The sequence below is a fragment of the Silurus meridionalis genome, chromosome 11, assembly GCF_014805685.1.
Source record: "Silurus meridionalis isolate SWU-2019-XX chromosome 11, ASM1480568v1, whole genome shotgun sequence".
NCBI classification, from domain to species: domain Eukaryota; kingdom Metazoa; phylum Chordata; class Actinopteri; order Siluriformes; family Siluridae; genus Silurus; species Silurus meridionalis.
Window position 1 is genome coordinate 15282131 of NC_060894.1, and position 19393 is coordinate 15301523.

Consider the following 19393-nt stretch of genomic DNA (forward strand, 5'->3'; position numbering starts at 1 on the left):
TGGTAAATGTTAAACACAGACATTGCCCACATATTTTCCTTTTCTCTCTCCCAATCAACACAATATGTTCTAAAACAAAATGGAAAAAATGTAAATCTTATACTTATTGTCTGTATTAACTTTACATATATTAAGTTAGTTAAATATATGGCTATATATTGAAAAAGCATATCAATTAAACATACTAGTCACTAGCAATTAATGTACACTCACCGGCCACTTTATTAGGTACCAATACCTACTCGTCCAACTGCTCGTTAACGCAAATTTCTAATCAGCCAATCACATGGCAGCAACTCAATGCATTTCTGTCAGTCAAGACTGTCAAGACGATCTGCTGCAGGACAAACCAAGCGTCAGAAAGGCAATTTAAGTGACTTTGAACGTGGCATAGTTGTTGGTGCCAGACGGGCTGGTCTGAGTATTTCAGAAACTGCTGATCTACTGGGATTTTCATGCAAACCATCTCTAGGGTTTACAGAGAATGGTCCAAAAAAGAGAAAATATCCAGTGAGCAGCAGTTCTGTGGGCGCAAATGCCTTGTTGATGCCAGAGGTCAGAGGAGAATGGCCAGACTGGTTAGAGCTGATAGAAAGGCAACAGTAACTCAAATAACCACTCGTTACAACCCAGGTATGCAGAAGAGCATCTCTGAACGCACGAAACGTCGAACCTTGAGGCGGATGGGCTACAGCAGCTGAAGACCACACCGGGTGCCACTCCTGACAGCTAAGAACTAGAAACTTAGGCTACAATTCACACAGGCTTACCAAAATTGGACAATAGAAGATTGAAAAACGTTGCCTGGTCTGATGAGTCTCGATTTCTGCTGTGACATTCGGATGGTAGGGTCAGAATTTGGCGTCAACTTCATGAAAGCATTGATCCATCCTGCCTTGTATCAACGGTTCAGGCTGGTGGTGGTGGTGTAATGGTGTGGGGGATATTTTCTTGGCACACTTTGGGCCCATTAGTACCAATTGAGCATCGTGTCAATGCCACAGCCTACCTGAGTATTGTTGCTGACCATGTCCATCCCTTTATGACCACAGTGTACCCGTCTTCTGATTGCTACTTCCAGCAGGATAACGCACCATGTCATAAAGCACGAATCATCTTAGACTGGTTTCTTGAACATGACAATGAGTTCACTGTACTCAAATGGCCTCCACAGTCACTAGATCTCATTCCAATAGAGCACCTTTGGGATGTGGTGGAACGGGAGATTTGCATCATGGATGTGCAGCCAACAAATCTGCAGCAACTGCGTGATGCTATCATGTCAATTTTGACCAAAATCTCAGAGGAATGTTTCATGAAGGATTAAGGCAGTCTCGAAGGCAAAAGGGGGTCCAACCCGGTACTAGTAAGGTGTACCTAATAAAGTGGCCGGTGAGTGTATATATCCAATATTGGCGGTTGTAGCCACTAATATATAGAGAATAGTAAAAGACACTTTTAATAATTTACCATCAATGTAGATGAACAGTGTGAACCAGTAAAGCTAGCAATAGTGTTAGCTGATCAATCACAAGTACACTAATGTTATACTTATAAAGTGGTACATAATTCCATAGCAGTATTTTAAAGTTTACTTTAATATATTTATATTTGGGTATTTTTAGATTTTTGCCAGTTCCTGCATGAGTGCAAGATTCTAATAAACTGCAGAAGTGTAACCCATCTCATAATCTATCTGCAGTAACCATTTCAAAAATAGCATTGCATAACTATACAGGAAAAACATAGAAAAGTCATTTTTCCACATTGTTTGTAGTTCATATAATAACTCACTTCGTTATTCTTCTGAGAGATGAACGAATTAGGAACAAAATAAGCATGCCAATTGTTATATAGCACATCTGTCATTTGAATAAACACAAGTATTTTGATAACGTAGTATTAAAACCTGGCAATTTTTTTTCTGTGGTGTTGCAAATTGCATCATGTGTGTTGTGCAGTGTCAGCAGCTTGAGTTTGACATGAGCTTAATGGCTCTCTGGCCTTTCAAATGACCTGTGTCCAAGAGTCCTCTCCCTGAGCACTGCTCTTCACAGCCACACATCCTTTCTGACTGAGTGAATCTTTCTTGTCAAGACCATGTTGGATCACGCAGAGCTGTGAGGAAATGCCCGAAATAAACCCATCAGCCTGACGAGGTGGGGCAGGGTGGGGTGTGTGTGTGTATGTGTGTGTGTGTGTGTGTGTGTGTGTGTGTGTGTGTGTGTGTGTGTGTGTTGGGGAGGTGGTGGTGGTGGTTTGGGGGGCGGTTTAGACGAGGGAGGACATTCAATTTTGCTCTGCTCACATGCTCTTAGAGGAGATCACCAAGCAGAGAATCCATTGAGTGGTGCCATTAGTAGGTAAGTCCCAGACTGTTAGACTTTGTGTAGGTTGACAACACACACATACACACACACACACACACACACAAAGTATAATTTTTGAGGTAAAAGTAAACTTTTAGCAATTTTTTTTATTCAAATGTAAGATACAGTTTTAAAAAGGCAGTGTTTGTTGTGAAGACCGGCCGAATGTCTACACAAAAGACTAAAAACATGCCCACGCGCACACACACACACACACACACACACACACACGCACACACGCACACACGCACACACGCACACACACACTGCACAACTCTACCATACTTTGAAATTAGAAGGATATAATAATTACAGTGTCCTCTTTAAGCTTTCTTTATAGAGACCAGAATTTTTGTCCCCATTGCTCTGTGAAGTCAGTGTGTGAACAGGATGCTGTCCCTGTGCACTGAGGAACGAACACACAAACACACACACACACAAACACACACACACACACGCGCACTATTATAGCTGTCAGCACAACACCCTCTACTGTCGTATATCTTGATGTTTAATTATACACAAGAATTTAAAAGAGATGATAAATGATTATGTATAATAGTGTACAGTTTAATTGGTAATGCTCCTCTGTGTGTGTGTTTGTGTGCATGTGTGCGCGTGTGTGGGCACATGCCCTTTTTCCAGGACTCAGGCTGAGACAACAGCTGCTCTCTAATATGGAAAGGAAGTTAGTTGTCCTGGTCTTCAATGTCAGTGTGCAGCCACTCATCACACTGGAGATAAATGTGTAAGGAAGTGGGGTATTAAAAGGGGAAGGTGCTGCATGCTTTTACCTCTTTACATAGACCAAAGTGAGGTCTGTGTGAAAATTGGTGCTTATATCTATATAAAAATGTACTATATATTTAAAAATATAATATAGAAACACATAAACTATATGGAGTTTGTGGACACCTGAACATACTATTTGTATGTGCTTTTTAGTCCCTATTTGCTTTTATATTAATCTCCACACTTGTTCATCACTATGTTCATGCATTGTCTTTTCACTGTTTAATTTGGGCCAACTGTAGAGATCTAAATCCAGAGACTAAACTAGAAAGATGTAAATAAGTACCCTTTCCATGTACCATTTATTATATTCATATTGTTTATATCATATTATCATTATTTATTCATTCATATCAACCTGTACTTATGTAAATATTTTACACTGCTACCAGTGCACTTCTACTTAGATGCTACTGTATTTTGTTGCCTTTTAAATCGAATCGAATCTAATATGATCTAGATGTTTGTTTGAGGTCATTATCCTTTGTTTAGGGGAGTCAAGTTATAACCTCCTGGCAAAGGCAATCAGGTATTTGATCTATAATAAAGCACTAGGCAGAACTTATTATATCATCAATGTTCATATGTAAAAAGCCCTGGATCACAAGTCATCAGCAGCACAACAAAAGGATAAATACACATAATTCACTTCATGTGAACAACTTTTCAAGTTCTGTAAAGCTGCTTTGAGACAATGTTCATTGTGAAAAGCTCTACAGAAATAAACTTAAACTTAACCTTGAACAAAGCAAGACATTTCATAACAGACACCTGTGCTTCATTCGGGAGAAAAAAACAGCTTGCTATGAAATGTCTGTCTTTAGTTACTTCTCTGTCTGGCTCAACATCTCACCTCCATTATCCACCTCACTGTGCTTTCTCATTTTGTCACATAATGTTTTTTTGTACTTTTATGAGAATATGTGATTCACACGACTGCAGTGATACGTGTGCGTGCGTGTGTGCATGCGTGCGTGCGTGTGTGTGCATATGGATGCTGTGATCAGGTCTGTTCTTGCCCGCCACTCTGTGATGAGGGAATAAAAAAACAAGTACAGGGACGTTTGTTCTTCTCAGGTGTGAAGACAGGGAATTGATTTTTACCAGAATCTTATTCTTATTACCTTATTTTAAAACCATCCGAGAAAACATCACAAGCTGATGCAATCCTTCCCCAAGGAATGGGATAAAACCTTAACACTCCATTAAAACATACTGCACTTATTGCTAATGCTAGGAATGAGTGTGTGTTTTTACAAGAGCAAAATATATAAATAAAATATATGTAAAAATGTAAAAAAGTGGAGATGTAATCTAAGAATTGTTATGTTGAATACACAGAGACAAAAGTAAGCTACTAGGATTCTACCACAATGTTGATTTTATTTATTTAAAATATCATGGCAATTGAAATATTGAACTAATATTTGGTCTATGCATAATATGCAGTGTGGGATGCTTTTCTGAACACCGTGGTTGTAACGAGTGGTTGAGTTACCATAGCTTTGAACCAGTCTGGCTGTTCTCCTCTAACCTCTGTCATCAAAGATGCATTTCCACCTGCCACTTTTATTTTTTTACACCCTTTTCCTCTCCAGAGAATGAATTGTGTGAAAACGAAAGAGAACACATTTCCCACCCCTGTTGTGATGCTTTACATCAATGTTAACTCCATGCCTTCATGTCCACTTGTGCATGATATATTGCTTTGCACTTCTTCTTTTTGCAGTAACAGGTGTTCCTATTAAAGTGGTCATTGAGTGAATAGTCAGTATGACCATGTTTCACTTTCTTCTAGAAGTAAAAGGAGCCGCACACCCCAGACAGGACACCAATTCATTGCAGCGTGCATTCACACCTCCAGTAGTCAATCTATGTACAGGGTTTTTGGTGAGTGGAGGAAATTGTAGTACCCGGAGAAAACATACACAAACAACACGAGCACATGTGAAATTTCTACACTAACAGTAATTGAAGTTAAGGACTGAACTGCAGTGTGTTCATGTGCATATGTGTGTTCCTGCGATCTGGTCTGCCTACCCCATGGCACTCTGATCACACACTCAAACATGCCACCCAGAGAGTGGCACAGCAGAGGTCGTGCACCGATTCTCTCATCTCTCAGCAGCTCTCTCTTTCACTATGTCCTGCTTTCTCTCATCTCTCTTGTTCTCTCTTTCTTCCTCTCATTCTCTCTCTCACACACTCCATTTGTACCATCTCTCTCATATTTCATATTAGATTTTCACTTGACATTACTTTCTCAATCTGCTTATTATTGTGAATAGATTTAGCTACTTTGAGTAGACACTTTTTTAAAGAGCATGTCTGTTGGCGCGCGCGCGTGTGTGTGAGTGTGTGCGCGTGCTTCTGTGTCATATGTACTAATCTAAGTTACTGTTCAAAAATACTATGAACATTGTCATAGTATTGTCAGAATATTGAGATTTAAATAATTATTACAAAGATCTTGTGTTCTGCTTTAGGTTTGGCTAAATAAACTGAAATAAATACATACCAATTTACTCATGCATTGGATGATATAAATAAAAAAATAAACACAAATAACATTATGTCAGTTATGGCATATGTCTTCTTTTCACATCTTTCCATTATCAATAAATCTAAAAGGAAAATCAATGGGCAGGTCCTAAATATAACATTGACTCTATTAGACATTTTCATGCAGTATTGTAGCCATTTTCTTTTGACTTAATCTACCATGTGCTTTTACTATCAAGTATGAGCATTATGTGAGTTCTACAAAGTCATTTTGTTCTACCCTGCATAGTGAGCATTTTGGAAGGCCCTCTTCTGTATCTGGACATCTAATTAGGACACAAAAAAAGGCTCAACATCTGAATTTCTGGTTTAGGATATCTTCTGTATGTGTGCAGACCCGCAAAACATGGGGAAGTCGTGAAGTCAAATATTGGGAAGTCATGAAATGCTGCAGAGGCTTCAGTGAAGAAGTAATTAAGGTTGAATAGCTTAGTTGGTTTCAAGTGAAGTCAGTTTGAAGAACTGCAGTTATTTCGTGGTAAATATTGTACTTAATTTAAAATGTGAAGTTGATTAGGCAGCATTAAAATAAGGAGCTCAAATAGATCTGCAATCAGTGTCAAAAATAATAGCAGTAATTCTCATTATGGAAAATATAAATGTGTAGTTTTAGTGAATGTTTAGGAATAAACATTTTGTGACCTTAGTCACACGTCTATCAGGGTTAAGATTTGACCATTTAATACTAAAGTTATAATTACTTCTGGCTACTGAGTGGACAAAGTCATTTAAAGGATATGGACGTGTTTTCTCTGTGGAAATGTTCACCTTCCGTACATGTTGTCTGTCCCCTTATGTCCACACAAAACACAAAGACACAAAACATCTTAAGAAGGACAGATCTGTGCAATCATGTATAATTTGATCATCAGTGTACATTTTAGCTAAATGCTGTTTTAACTTTATTATATACTTTCACAAGACACTTTATAATTTTAACTCTTAAGGCAGCAATTTGATATTTGAATCTGCAAGAGTATAATATGATCTATTTAACTTCCAATCAATACATAAGCAACTGGGGTGAAGGGGGGTGGGATATGGGGGGGTTGGGGTTCTTTACCACACACAATAATGTGCATATTATATAACTATTATACATATTATATAATTTACTTATGATTTATTTAATTACATATATAATAAAAATGTAGCTCACTATAATACATAATCAGTGGGAGCTTAATTCATCGATGCACTGAAAAAACTGCTACAGACACAAGTACAGGAAATTGGCATAGGCAGATTATTTTTTATCTTTTGACCATGAAAGTCAATAAAATGGAAATAAAATAAACATATCCTGGCCGTGCATCACAGGACTGTATGATCCTGGTGTTTGGGTGACCCCTGATATAGAGAATAAATATGTATGAGAGTTAATCATCTTGTCATCTTATTAATTTCAACACAGTTGTATATCCTTTTTCAGCAATAATCAAAATTAATATTTATCATTGACAGCTGAGAAGAATTAATTCAGGATTGTTCCCATGATTTATTTCATTTGTAGCCTTTAAAAATCCATGCATCGATCCAAATTGCCAGTTGTTACCCCCTATAGTAACTAGAAAAGGACATGACCTTTTATTTCATTTGTCTGCAAACAGGCAATTAGAGCAATAACTCACGGACACACACACTCACATACAAACACACACAAACGCACACGCACACAAAGCCTGACATGCATCAGGCTTTTTATGACGAAGGTTGAGTGACAGATGTTCATCTGTTACAATATGGGCTGATTCCCAAAGGACAGCCCAGAAGAGATTCACCCTCGCCTCGCTTCCCTCTTTCTTTTTTTCTCTAATTCAAGTCTTGTCTTCCCGTCTGTGTCCTCTCTCTCTCTCTCTCTCTCTCTCTGTTATTTTCTCCCCCCTTCCTCCGCCGCTCTCTGTGATTCACACAGAGCACTTACCTTTAAGTGTCAGTCATCAGTTCCTGATCTGAGAACACCTACAAGCTCTGGGATCTGTGACCTCATCGCTGATCCATTGCTTTAACTCCTTTTCATCACTGGAATGAATTCATTCAGTGGAATAAGGACAAGGACGTGGAAATCAAATGAAACAAGATGTTTGGGAGACAGGCATAATCTTATTTGGAGTAAGATCAAATAAAGCCACCTCAGTTATTTTGGTACATGACATTTAGCCAGTTCTAATAGTAATTACTCCAGCCTCTCTCTCTCTCTCTCTCTCTCTCTCTCTCTCTCTCTCTCTCTCTCTCTCTCATATCTCTGTATATAGATATATAGAGTACATAAGTATATATACTGTCTGTTAATTAATGCTGGCCTTTTATGTACAACATTTTTTGCTTTGACATCAACTTTTTGATGCAAACACACACAACTTCCTATCCTTGTGAAGATCTGCCACTGATGCATTAACTGATGTAGCTAATTCACGTCATGCCCACACCTACATCAAACTTTAAATACAGCAAGCAAAATTAAATGTTTCAGTTTTTAAGAGATGCTTGTCACATATACCTTGCAGCACAGTGAAATTCTTTCTTCACATACTATATCCAAGCGATGTTCGGAAGTTGGGGTCAAAGCGTAGGGTGAGCCAAGATGCAGTGCCCTTGAGCACAGAGGGTTTACTGGCAATGCTCAGGAACCAAAGAGAGCAAATGCTTATTTCTAATGCAACCAGCCAAATATCCCACAAGGCTAAATATATCAAGGGAACACCAATATATAAAGTATCATAGATATAAGATATAACCCCTAGTCAAATAGTAAAAATACTATGATTTGTCTGTGTTCTGTATTTCGATCTTAGGTTATATGATTGTTATGTTATATTCAGTACTTGATCCACACACAAGACACTTTAAATTGTTCCACTCCAGTTTATATAAATGGAATCCATCCCTCATGCAGACAAATTTTGGCAAGACCAGGTTGAACAAACCCCAAACAAGGTCCATAACATATAAACCATTCATTAAATAATATGAGCACCATTATCTTCATTTCACCAACAGAAAGACAAGACTCAGATGCTTTTTCTCACTCCAGTATTCCTCCTCCTCTTCTCCTCCTCTCCCTCCTCCCTTTCTCCCTCACTCTCACTCTCATACTTTGGCTCGATCATACCTCCCCCATCTCTCTCTCGCGCTCACTCGCCTCGGCGGAAGAGAAGATGACGGGATGAGAGGAGATGGATTTTGCGCTGAGATGCAGGGGGGAACGGCGAAATTAGCGACGTGTCCTTATTTACGAGCCACTCGAGTCCGCCGACCGAGGAGTGTGGAATGAAGAAAAATGAGTGAGCGCGGCGTTTGCTGAAGACAGGTATGGAACAGGAGCGCCTTCCTTCTTCTCTCTCTCTCTCTCTATCTCTCTTCTTATCATCTCCATCTCCTCACTCAACACGCATTTTCCAGCCTTCTCGCGTTTGGCTCGGATTATCTCCCCGGACTGTGAGGAGCAGAAGTGGGGGATGTGTATTACATAACGGCTGACACGTCTCACAAGCGACTGGAAGGAAAAAAATTCGGTCCGGTAATCTAAGAAGTCGCCATTGGCTCCCTCTGAAAGTGCGCTCTATCCTCCTAAATAACGCGTGCACCTGAACTGGCGTACTATTTTGACATCCTACTTAGTGCGGTAGTGTGCGCTTTCGGACAGAGCCCAGGATGTGTAAAGGTGGAAGGACGCAACAGTATACAAATTAAGGAGTTTAGGAATTTTATGCACTTGGGGAGGCAAAGATAGAAGGAGGGTGCAAGATAGATTTTTATTTCGTTTGCACGTCTTATAATTAGGATTGGTTAATTTGTGAGATATTTCTTAGTATCTCATTAGCAGAATGTTGTCTTTGTGAGCTTCCAGGGCTCCTTCGATTAACCTGCAGTCTAGATGATGGCACTCTAGGCGCAATGTTAGGAAATCAGTCAGTGATCTCAACAGTTAGGATTAATGTTCTGACTTACTCAGTCTGTTGCTCATGTACATAGCTTTTTCCCAATGTGGTCTGGAATGATCCTGATATAAAATGGATTGGGAGATCTTTGATATATTTTCCTTTACCGTTACCCTTGCCTGATTATGAGACACGTGTAAAAAAATGTGGCCGATTTGGGGTTTTATATAAATATATAATATAATATAATGTGTGTGCGTGTCATAGTGTTCTGAATGCGAGCTCTATCCGTCTCCATGGCGACTCGGCAGTCTCTCATTGGAAAGAGTGAAGGGCGCGCGGTTCGGGTTCGGGACAAAGTGAGTGCACGGGGAAGGAAGGAAACTAGATACAAGGCACATGGACATAATGAGCAAGGAGACAGTTTACAATTTTTGATGAGAGAAAAAAAAAAACCCCTGCAAATTATGCCCTTACGCACTACGCATAGTCCAAACTCAGCAAAAAGTCTTCTGCATGAAAGGATTGAAATAGATTTGCCTGACTAACCAGAAAAGATCATGGGTGTAATATAAATCAACATTCTAGTATTTTACATTTACATTTACATTTGTGGCATTTAGCAACGCCCTTGTCCAGAACGACGTACAAAAGATTTTGGCTTATAAAAGTGATCCAGCCTTTGACAGGTAAATAAATGTGTCACAGTTATCATAATTATGAGAACTAGAATAAAAAAAGGAAGAGCTGCAGCAATGGCAAAGAAGAGTGAGCTTCAAAACGGTGTCTTAAATCTGTGTCTCAATTCATCTTAGACGTGACTGTCTTAGATCATCCTCCTCCTCCGTTTCTCTGTTGTGTGACTCCTGCAGTTGCAGCCTGAGGTAGTCTTCCTAAAATGTACAAGTATATCGTATACTCACACCAAGACTTAGAGCGTGGTCTGACTCTTCCATTGGTCCCACAACTTTACTCATCAAGAATTACACTGTCAATATTTCTGTGATTTTCTTAGTTGATTTAAATAAAAACCTATTCTAGTCAATTACATAATAATAACCATAATTTGCTGTGAAACAGATTATATTTGTAGGAATATAGGAAGAAAGCAGCAGTTAAACCCTAAACCGTCTCTCTTCATTTATAGCAGTGTACGCAGTGTAAATATTTTCAGCACCATGGAGAGCGCGTGGTCCGTTTTTGTTCCCACAATTACTGTGTGTACTTAAACGTTTCTGGAAAGTGACAGTGTGTGCGTATCTGTGCAGAACCAACTTCCACGTACCTTTTTTTATTACAAAAAAGCTCAATAAGTAAAACAATAAGCCCTGTGTCAGTCACTATTATGACAGTGAATGTTTGTTTGCCTTTTTACGTGAACCTTTAGCTGGTAATGACAAGCTCATGTTATTTATTTAGGTTTCTCAATGTTCCCTGGCTGTCTGTTAGGAAACAAGCATTAGGTCCACTCCTCTATTACTGGACTTCCATGTCCAATTCTAAAGGGATTTGCACACAGTCCCTGATTTCGGTAAATGCTTCCCATGGGCATAAACTACTCATAATTAAATAAACGGAAATGTGAACTCCCATGCTAATGTCTCCCACATGTCCTTGTGAGACAAAGCTATATTATAACTGCATGCACAGTTGACAGGTTTGTTATTTTATTTATTATACCATTATTTTCAAGTCATAAGGGATACCATGTAGTACAATGTTTTCCCCCATGTGTTCAGATAGTTAAATTGCAGAACATATCCATAATTGTGAATTAACTAGATAAGGAGCATTTAAGATTTAGAAACAAAATAAAAGTTAAATTAAATGAATTTTTGGTCAGACTGCAATTGTTATACCATCACATATTTAGTCTGGGAAATTAAATTAATAAAAATGCTAACTGTATTTTCTTCCAGATTTCTGCTATCACATGATAGCTAAGGTGAATTCTTGCTCCTTTAAGCCACTGAAAGCTCTAACTGCATAGACAAGCTTACAAATGTCCACTATTGACTAGTGTCATTCTGACTAATAGGGCAAAGAGTAATGCCATGCCTTTCCCAACTATGGATTACAGTCAGTGATCCATCAGTGTGGCACTGATTCAAACTCATGCTCTAGCCAATAACAGGTGTCTTGCTAAGTACATAATGATGGCTGTTAATGCTTTCCTCCAAGTGCATTCAGCTACCCTATGTTAGTAAATGAGAAGCAGTTAGAAGGGATTAAATTGTTGGCTTTACTTTTTGGAGAAAGCTCATGTTAGCTTCTGTCAATGTTATGTGCGAAAAGAGTAGATATTTGTTGTAGCAATTAGCAGTGACTACTAACAAAGTAAAAAATATGTATGAAAAAGTATGGTCAGATCCAAAATAGTACACCATAATCATAACGGGTACTATAAACACACCTTCTATTTGAGTTGGGGTTAGGGTTGGCATTTATACGTAACACTGTTGTACTTACATTGTTCAGTCTGGATCACTATAGCCATTAAGGAGAGCCTACGGCTGTAACGCGTCACTTCACACTGTGCATCTGCCCCTTTGCGTGCTGAGCTGGGTGTTGCCATGGAGATGATGGCTGCCTGAATTGCTTTCCCCAGTGAAGGAGAGAATTTTCCGTCCTGTGAATGAGACGCATGGGAAACATGTGGGAATATCAAACTTGCCAAGTTCTCTGAAAGCAACTGATGACGGTACTCGAAACAGCAAGATTATTGATGGTTCTATTACATATTTCCTTGAATTGCAGTTTCCATTTGTCTAAAAGGGTAGCTTGCAACCAACCACAGCTAGTTCCAGTAGCCTATCTAGGATAAAATGCTCACAACCTTAATCTATTTTAAATGATTAATTTGATGTAAACATCACCACTTGCCAAAGCATTCCAGTTCAGGTCTGTGATTTTCATGGTTCAGTAAATCTAGCAACCTGTTTGCTCGAGTTGACCTGTAACACGAGCCCATAACAACAAGATGCCGGTGAAAACAGTGACCGTTTGTTAATGTGGTGTTGTCACAAACATACACAAGCTAAGCACAGATTCCTGCACCAGCCTCTAATGCTGCTAAACCAATGACCAGAATACCAAAGAGAATCTAAGAATGGTTTTAAAATCAATATTTTACACCATACAGCAACCATAGCCACTACACAAAGGTTACATTCTGATAATAAAAAGACACACTACATTACAAACTACGACCTTTCAAAACGATGACTCCACAGTTTCTTTACATGCTCTTCACTTTTTTTGGTTTGTTTGCTGGCCACTTTAATGACCCGTTGCATGTTAGTTTGTTATTACTCACATGAAGGTAATGAACTGTGACAGATCTGCGCATGTAACGAATGCATTGTCCTGGTGCATCTCTACATGCGCCCAACCTCTGTGATGTGCATGTTGTTTCGTGATGAAAGCCCATTTGCCAGTGTGTTTCAGCACCATGTGGCTGTTTTCTCGACGTTTCAGTATGTTTCTGCTGAGTCAGGCAGATCTGGATGAGTGAGCAGCAGTGCCTGAATTACGCCTTTGTTTCATAACAGTTTTTTAGGCACTGATAGATAAAAACCAGTAAAGGTGTTTTAAAGCAGGTAATGACTCATGTCTGGGTGATAGTTCTGATTAAATGGCTGATATTTCTTGTCTAAGAGTCTCTCAGTTTGTGATTAGTGCACACTGCTCAGAGAGGCTCCCCTCTGCACACTCTCAGCTGGGGAGGGCAAAGGGAATTACTGTAACACTAAAACAGGTAAAAAAACACGTACACTTACACACACTCCTACACACACACATATATATATACACACAGTTCCTGTTAAATAGTACCTGTTGCACGTAGGAGCAGGTGTTTTCAGCTCTGGGTATGTATGTGCAGGTGTGTTAGTGTGTAAGTATGTGTGCTGGTCTGTATCATGCCATTCGTTCAGTAAGGCTCTATATTTCTAAGACTGAAGCACTTTCTTCTTACAGTTCCTCACTTCACTGCTTCTGTGTCAGCGAATAGAAATGCAAACAGAGAGATCATTCATATTATTTCCATCACTGTTAAAGTGTTGCGCTAACAGAAAGGAAAAAGTCTTTCAATCATATTTTGCTAAGGTGCCAGAAAAACAATCTTCCAGTCTCCAATTGGTTTCTCCAATGTAAAGGTAAACTGATCTCTTATACAAAAAAAACAAACTGCCCATGAAGATATAGGAGAGTTATGGAGATATATACATACATATATACTGTACATAGTATATATATTTGCATAGGGTTGTCAAAATGAACGCATTAACGCAATTTAATTTTAACATATATAAATTCCACCGTATGTTAATCAATAAACATATGTTTCCTGATGCTGCAAGTCTCAAATCAGGCACCAAAATCCGCCATGATGCACACATCCGGCAATTAATGCTAAATGCAGCAAATGCAATTAAAACCGTGTGTGTGGAAAGAGCAAAAGTTCAGTTTGGTGTCCTGATGATTAACGTAATTAAAAATAAACATAATTACTTTAAAACATTTACAAGAATCTTTTGACTTCATGCTCTATGTTGACTTTGGTTTCACTAATAATAAACATAAATTTGCATAAAGTGTCCATATTTGTCGATGCCCATGTTAATTACAATATTAAAAACTTAAAAAGTATAGATTTATGGTACATTAAATGTGATAAAAATGTGCGGGTTAGCTAATCCGATTAATCACGATATATATATATATATATATATATATATATATATATATATATATATATATATATAAATAATATGTCACCAGCCTTATAAGTGAAATCTGAGATGGATTTACACGGACTTATACTTGGAATCTTGGGTTAAATATTTACCGGTGATTATATCTAACAGTCATTATCTTTGTACAATTTTAATTGGATTATGACAGGAATGTTTTTTTTTATTGTAGTTTCCAAGTGCATATTACATTGCAACAAAAGTCTATTACAATTCTAGGAAACAATTACTTTTTATGATATTTCAAAACTGATATTGCCATACTTAGACAAAAGTTACTTTTGCACTCATTCAATTTAAGATAAGGCTCTTATCTTTTCAGTTGTAAATCCTTTGCTATTCTGCTATGTACTTCGTAACCACTTTGCTTTCTATTGTTTGCATGTATTTTTTAAGTCACTCTGTATAAGAGCATCTGACAAATGACTAAATGTAAATGTAAACATACTCGTGTATTCTTTTGTCGCTGGTCGTCATAGCTCGCTGTTGTTGTGTGCACAGCTGTCTCAGTCAGTAGGACTACATGAATCAAGAGAGGAGATTGAAATATAGGTGGGAGTAGCCGATATGGCCAGCATGTGCATAATGCGGAATATTACCCCGGTTATTTCCCAGCAGGAGAAATAAGGATTTGTGAATTAAAAAAATACCTGACAAGACAGGGTACAAACCATCACATAACACAAAAGCTCACCATCACAATTTGGCAATCAGCTAACACTGTTGTAGCCACTACCTCCGTGTGCATTTATTGATTTAGAACAGGCATGTAGAAACAGAACAAGCTCTTTCATAAATCAGATACAAGGTCTCGATTGTGGTACTTTATTATATATACAGAAAGATGCAACTGGTTTTATGATTGAACCACTCTGTTCCCACTATCTCTGTTTGTCAAGGCCTGAATTAGAGACGCTTCTAGGCAGAAAACAAAGCTGTCAGGTTTTATTGATCAAAAGTGTACATTAAACATAGGCAATAGGCATTGAGCTAATTAAGACACACAAAAACACACAAAGAGACACACACAGGAGTGCTGTTTAAATTTGCAAACTTTTCAGTTTGAAGCTGTAGGTTGCAGATGACATTGAATGTACCGTGGTGTTAAGCCTATGGGTTTGTGGTGGATGGTTGTAAAGTTGGATAAAGTTGCAGTAAATAATATATGGCATTTTTTATATTAATACTGAGTACACTTTGTGCTCTAAATGTCTTAGTTTAGCAAATATTTTGTAGTTTAGAAAATATAGACCTATATACTGTACACTACATGGACAAACATGTAACAAATGTGGTTCTTCCCCAAATTGTTGCCAGATTGTTAGAAGCAGACAATTGACAATGCCCCTGTGCACAAAGCAAGGTCCATGAAGAAATAGTTTAACAAAGTTATATTGAATGCACACCATTCACCTTAACTGTTGATTTCTGTAAAGCTGCTTTGAGACAATATCTGTTGTGAAAAGCACTATAGAAATAAACTTGACTTGACTTGACTTGACTTGACTTGACTTGACTTGATTGACTTGACTTGACTTAAATAAATGCTCAAGTGATCTACACAGAGCAGAATTTAACTTGAATGCACTAAATTTGACAGCCCTAATATAAATATAAAATTGGCAAAATTAGTGTATTAATAACACATAAACATGGATTCATTTTAATAGCACAAATTTAATCAAAGCATAATTAAGCAGCGAGCATTTCTGTATCGATTTTTATTAAAAATATAAATAAATAAATAACTAAATAAACAAAAAAGAGGCAAAATTAAAACCTTCACAACGCCACAACGTTATTCACAATGATCTTTCTTTATTCAAATATGTACAAAAAAAACCTCCACACACAAATTGCGAGAATCATGCATCAAAATCTGCCTGGTGCACACTTCCGGCAATTAAAACCGCCATATCCATAAATGGATAAGGAGGAAAAATGCTTCTCTCAGGTAATGATGCATCATGTTTCTTTACTGAAATTAAACATTGTTCCCATTGGTGGCAGTTGTTTATGTTTAGCATGTAATGCAGAAAAGTAGGGGAAAGAAATGAGGCTTAAAGTTGTGTTAAGATTACAAAGTGATGATTTAACACAAAAATTGCACACATAGTTATTTAGACCTCAGAGATAAATATGGACACAAACTATTCAGACACTTCAATGGGATTTGCTCACAAAGAGCAGAGTTTGCCAAACACTGGGGCTGACCTTGAATTTAGGCATGTTTTTGTTGTACAATATCAAAAAGTTTTGAATTAATTCCAATGGCATTTTAAAGCAGGTTGATATTTGGCTGAGCTATAAGTGATCTCAGAAAGAAATGCCATTTGATTTAAGGTCATTGTCGATATATGAATATGACACTATTAATAAATAAATAATACTGCCACCTTAATTCCAGAAAAATAATGTCATAAAGAACATTGCAGGAGATGAAATATTTGTCAGAGACATTACTTATTACCAGATATGTGAAGTAATGACGTACTTAGTACTTTACTATTTATTTTTCTGACAATTTTTTACTTTCACTCATTACATTTTTTACGCAAATATCTGTACTTTCTACTTCTTACATTTTCAAAACAGGCTCATTACTTTAGTTTTAATCTATTTGGTGACATGATCAATATTTATTTTTCTCATTGCATGCTGTTTTCAGCCCATCAACCTGTTTCTTGTCATTGCACGGCTTTTTCAATTTACACTGGTGTATCATTTCCTGGCTCTGATGCACCACAGATGCACGCTAGCCTTATGAAACTAAAAATGAGCAAGGCAACAAGATGTATGGGGCTAACATGGATGAGACAGAGGGAGTCAGTGATGGAAACATGACTGAGAACAGAAACATTCCTGATCACCTGATCATCATCTTTTCACTGCTTGTGTTCTATAAGGTGAATATTCGGCCTGGAAAGATTCATTAGATAACAACATTCTTAATTTTTTTGGATCAATACATTAATATGATTTGAGGTCCAGTTACCAGCATGACTCTAAAGCAGGTAGTAGTAAAGGCTACTTTTTACTTAAGTACATGTCAGAGCCCAAACTTCTTTACTTTGACTTGAGTGAAAAAGTGTAGTTACTACTTCTTTTAAAACACTAAAATGTCTACTTGAGTTAAGGATGTGTGTACTTTTGCCATCTCTGATTATCACAAAGATCAAAATCCAAAACCAAAAGCAATATTTTACTAATATAATAACACAAATTAGTGAGTAAGCATGATTTTAAAAAAAGGTCTGTGCACCCATTGCAATTTCAAGACCTTATATTTTATCTTGTGTCTTTAAAAAATTGTTCACATATAAACACGTTCTAAATAATAGGATGTGCCAGAGCCACAATGGTAAATTAAAGCACATTTGCCATGATTAATGTGATAATTACACGTAGGATTATTACATTTTACACTGAAGAAAAAAAAAAGCTATTTTTGTAGATGCTACCCTAAATCCTTGTTGTAGATGCTTCTGTACCAGAAAAATCTGGCAATCTTGGGAAGCCACTTACAGATGATTTGGACAATGGTAAAAGAGTTTCCAGAAATCTGGTTTGGCATAACCCATAACTAAATGTGTACAAATTTCTCCCTATTTAAATAAGATCCTTAAGGCACAAACTCTGATTATCTGATTACAGATATTTGCACATTGTATTTATTTGATCAGTGCATGGAAACAGATTTTATTGATCCATAAGACAGTGGAAGGTAAATTGCAGGCATCTGTAGAGATGTGTTATGCATGCGCTTATGTAAAGCTAACATAATCTGCAGTCCAAAGGTTGCTTGCCAAACATTCGCCATAGAACATGAATCCTCTAAATATAATGGAATCACATGGTTAAAATATAGCACCAGTACCAGTATAATTAGTAGCTTTGTGTTAAGCAAATTATCCCAGATAAAGAATTGACTGAACAGTGTAAGAGAAATTATCCATGGGATAACACAAAAGTAGGTTTTTACTAATGTGTTTTAATCTTCCTTCTTCTTTTCCTAGCAAGTAATTGAAAGGTGAAAATATTTTCACGTCTTTGTAATTTACAATCATGAAAGGTTCATGTTTGAGGTTGTGGTCAATTTCTTTACAATATAAACTGCACTTGCTGCTTTTATAAAGTTTTAAATTGTTTTCTCTTGGGGAAACATTGGGACATTTATAAAAGATAAGCAAACGTAAAAAAAAAATATATATATATATATATATATATATATATATATATATATATATATATATATATATATATATATATATTTATATATATAAATTAGATATCATTTCAGCGATGCGCCGAATGAACACGTGACTTGCAGAGGAAAGACTGTGTTTCCAAGGCAACCATGCTAGATATGTATGTACCTTTGACCTCAAATATTTGTTGTGATTGGCCGAGACTGAGCTTGATCATATGTTTGATTATGAGCTTGGGTCCTTTTTTTTTTTTCTCCAAATTTCCATGGCCTGATTTTTGAACCTACAAGGAACCCAAATTACTACTGTGTGAATACATTTTCATCTGAATTTCTAATTATTAGTTTTTAAATTCAGTAGGAGTCTGTGGTTGTTCGTTTTGCAGGTTTTAGGGTTGTATTTAGGGAATATTTTTTGCATTTGGAGATTGCAGTGGCGCTATGACTGGTTTTAAGAGTTGCTGTGTGGTTATGGCTACAGGTTTGACACATGCAGTGACATAGGTGCAGCTAAAGGTCTCTGTAGTGTGGGTATTGCAATGTGGTTTGGTTTGGAGAAAATTTCAAATGTAACTGCTGGCCAATTAAGCAAGTTGCCATTTTAAGTGCCCATCATTAACTCTCTGAACTATATTCAAAGCCTGATACCAGCAGTTAAACAGCTGACTTCACAATACAATAGACAACACACAATCTACTGCACACACACCATATACTGTGTAATAATTTGCCATAACAAAATCTCTAAAAATGAACAGAACACCACATTAAAAACAAACCCCAATCATTTCATGAATGTTGAAAAACACCAACCTGTTCATAAAATGT

The 19393-nt window shown here is 37.3% G+C and overlaps 1 protein-coding gene across 1 annotated transcript in view; it reads left to right on the forward strand.

Annotated features, from left to right (window-relative positions):
* Positions 1 to 8836: 8836 nt before the first annotated feature.
* kcnj6 (potassium inwardly rectifying channel subfamily J member 6) overlaps positions 8837 to 19393 on the forward strand; it is a 60296-nt gene continuing 49739 nt past the window's right edge. The window contains exon 1 of the mRNA XM_046861981.1: positions 8837 to 9033. The gene's annotated coding sequence lies outside the window, so the exon portion shown is untranslated. The remainder of the gene's footprint in view (positions 9034 to 19393) is intronic.